The 3,403-nt window shown below is 62.3% G+C and overlaps 1 pseudogene; it reads right to left on the bottom strand.

Moving 5' to 3' along the window:
* Window positions 1-1,182: 1,182 nt before the first annotated feature.
* On the bottom strand, window positions 1,183-2,300 carry LOC119354159 (annotated as a pseudogene).
* Window positions 2,301-3,403: the final 1,103 nt, after the last annotated feature.

Here is a 3,403-nt window from a genome sequence, read left to right as displayed (position 1 = left end):
TCTTCCCAGCCCGCGTTGCAAAAAACTTTGTCAATGCTACAGAGAGTAGGGTTTTCCCTTTCATTACTCCATGTGAAACACTGATTTTTGCACTTGATCTCCTTGAGTCCAGCTTGGTCTATGGCTCTACGGAATTTTCCCATCATTCTCCTGTTTATGTTTGGATTGCTCTTGTCTCTAGCTTGATAGATCATATTGAAGTCCCCGTTGATCATCCACGGTTCATCAGAAGGAGGGGCAACAACAGTTATTTCCGCAAGGAAATTCTCTTTCTGTGCATCATCTGTCGGGCCATAGACCGTGGTCATCCAAAAATGCCGCCCCGAGCTCAGTTCACGCACTTTTGCCGTGATGGAAAAGCCACCCAAATAGTGAGAAACTACGTCGACTGCATCTTTATCCCAGAAAATCGCCGCTCCACCTCTGGTCCCGATTGCAGGTAGCACTACACATCCCTGCAATCTACTACCGCCTATTTCACAAGCTACCGCCATCGTCCAAGAATCGATTTTGGTTTCCTGTAGGCATAGCACCGCTACTCTATGAGAAGAAACTACGTCGCTGATGACCGTGCGCTTCGCGGGGCAGTTCAAACCTCTGACGTTCCAGGACATGAAGACTAAATTGCCGTCATACATCGAAGAAACTAAATCTGCTCCGCCAACTGAAGATATTACTAACACAGAACGGGGACACCTTACAGCAGCACCAGGGGCGACGACGGCCACCAATAGCCCCAAAACCCTGTTGTCGACGATTAAGACACAACATCGAAGAACTACACATGAAGAGTAGACCTAACTCAAGCTGGTTTAGGACCAGCCGCTGGCGGAGACTAACTACTGCTAATACTACAGACATGATCAGACTTGCATGAGCTCCTCTGCATCGGCGATCCCCGCCATGCCCGCGGCGATCTTGAGAGCTTCCTGGTCGAGGCCTGTCGGCTTGGCGATTGCAGCGATGTCGCCGTCGGAGAGGGGTTCCTGGAAACGCTTCATGATCTGCGCAGTCGCTTTTGGAGTCATCTTGTCCTTCGGGCCAAGCTCACCAAGCTCCTGGACGGGGCGCAACATCGCCCTCTGCGCCACCGGGGTGGAGATGCCAGCTGCTGCCTGTCGAGCACTGCGACGGGACGGGGCGGAGGTAGCCCTGGACTTGGGCGAAGCGGAGTGGCGAGGACTAGGAGGCTGGCTTGGGAGGATCGGAGGAGGGACCGCTGTAAACAGCTCGGCCGCCTGCGCCTGACTGCTGCCTATCTGCATGGACCCCACTTGCTGGATGACCGCGTCCATCTGGAAGCCCACCGTCGCTGCTGCAGGGGAGGCGATGTAGGGCAGCAGGCATGGCAGCATTTCCAGGCTCTCCTACTCGGCAGGCTTGGCGGTGGGTGGAGAAGGCGAGCGGCCACCATCTTCGAAAGCCAGAGGGGTGACCAGCGCCTCCTGAATGGCGTTCTCCATCTCCAGTTGCATGCAGTCCGTGCACGGGGGCGGAGAGAGGGCGCGACCGTTGTCAGAGAAGGAGAAGAACTGGGCCACCGGGTCTACCTCCATCGCTGGGGCGGCCGAGCGGAGGGGGAGTGGCGGGGTGGCGCGCAGGACCGGAGTGCCGGAGGCCCTCCCAGCGGCAGGGCGGCCATGACGACCAGCCGCGTGGTGGTGGCCGGCGGGCGATCTGCTGCGGCGTCGGTGTGCGTCCTTGATCACGTCTCTGTCGCAGCCCTTGGCGTGGCAGCCACGACCGAGCAGGCGATCCTTCCAAGAACGGCTTGCGCCGGAACCACCACTTCCATTGTCCTCCTCGTGGTCGCGAGCGCCCCCACCGAGCACAGGGCCACAGCCCCCAGCCCCGACGCGCGGCGCCCTACTGCGGGCCCTGCCCTGCCCGTCTTCGACATGCGCCACCCAGGTGCCAGCCTCGATGCGCGGGAAGGGGCGGTCGTCGTCTTCGTCCGAGGAGGGCAGACCGCTCTGGCCGGAGTGAGACGAGCGCGGCGAGAGGGGTGACCAATCCTCCAGCAGGTCGACATGGATCAGCAGGTCATAGCGCCGGACGCCGGGTGGCGGGGGGATGCGGCGGTCCGCGGGGGCGAGGCCGATGATCTCATCCTTCCGGCCCGCACCCCGCCTGAGCACCCAGAGCGTGCACCTGGTGGGGATGTGGGCAACGTCCCAGACCCAGAGCCAGAACGCGAAGGTCCTGGTGTGCCCCCTCTCTAGGGTGCGCGAATCGAGCCGGTCGACGCGGCCGATGTCGCCGAAGGCCTCATCCGCACCCGGCAGCGACCAAAACTGCATGGGCAGGTCTTCTACCACAACGCGCATGTGATGATGAAACTTGAGGAGCACGGCGTGGTCGTCTTCGTTCCAGGCCCTGATGAGGTACTTGCAGCCTTCAACCTTGATGACGTCGCGGCGCACGGCGTTGTCTCGGTGCGCAGTGAGGTTGAAGTGGACGAGGAAGGCTTCAGGCTGGTGGGCAGTGACGCGGAGCAAGTGCGGAGGGGTGGAGAGCTGCTCGAGGATGACCTTGCCCACCGCCACGGGGGTGGTGGAGTGCGAGCGGTCCGCGGCAGTCAGGGTGACCGCGTGCTGGCGCAGGACGTGCTCCTCAAGCTCCAACGCCGGGGAGGCCACGATGACCTTGCGGCTCTCGCGCGGCCGCCTAGCCGGGTCGCAGAGAGCAAGGCTTGCCATGGGTGCAGGGGGCGGAGGCGGGAAGACGACGCGGTCGCGGACCGGAGCTCTGCACTCCGTCGGGAACTTCAGGCGAGCACTGGCAGCCCCTCCTGGGCCACCATTTCTGGGATTTTGCGGGCACTCCTTGCCAAAATGCCCAGCGCACTTGCAAATGATGCAGCGGAGGGGATCCCGGCAGTCAACACGGCGGTGGCGCTTACTAGGCAGCGGAAACATTTACCTCTAAACTGGCTTAAGAAGGCCTCCCTCCCAGCAGCGGCAATGAAGGATCTGCACCGGACCGAACGCGAGATCGAAGCACGCCCGCCTCGATCCGCCGAGCGGGAGCCTGCCCTCCCATTCTTCCGGGATTTGACCACCGTCCATCCCTCCTCCACCAGGCCGGCCTGGCCCGAAGAGAAAAAACTGGCCGGGGGGGGCGAACATCCACGGATTTAAGGCGCGCCCGGCCCCCATCGGGGGACGCCCCCAGATCCGGCGGTCCGAGCCGCGCACCGACCTTGGATGGACCGCCGCGTTGCAGGATTCGCGGCGTTGAAGCTGGATCTGACGTCGCAGCCGTCGAGGCCGCTGACCATGGGGAGGGGGCTGCGGGGAGCCGCCGGGTCGAAGCGAGGCTCCAGCGGACGGCGAGGGGCTCCGACAAGGCGAGAAGGGGAGGTTGGAGGCGCAGCTGGCGGCCATAATGGCCGGATTTGGTG

This window comes from Triticum dicoccoides, chromosome 1A, assembly GCF_002162155.2.
Source record: "Triticum dicoccoides isolate Atlit2015 ecotype Zavitan chromosome 1A, WEW_v2.0, whole genome shotgun sequence".
Lineage (NCBI taxonomy): Eukaryota > Viridiplantae > Streptophyta > Magnoliopsida > Poales > Poaceae > Triticum > Triticum dicoccoides.
Note: the sequence above shows the minus strand (reverse complement) of the source record. Positions and strands in the feature narration are given on the sequence as shown.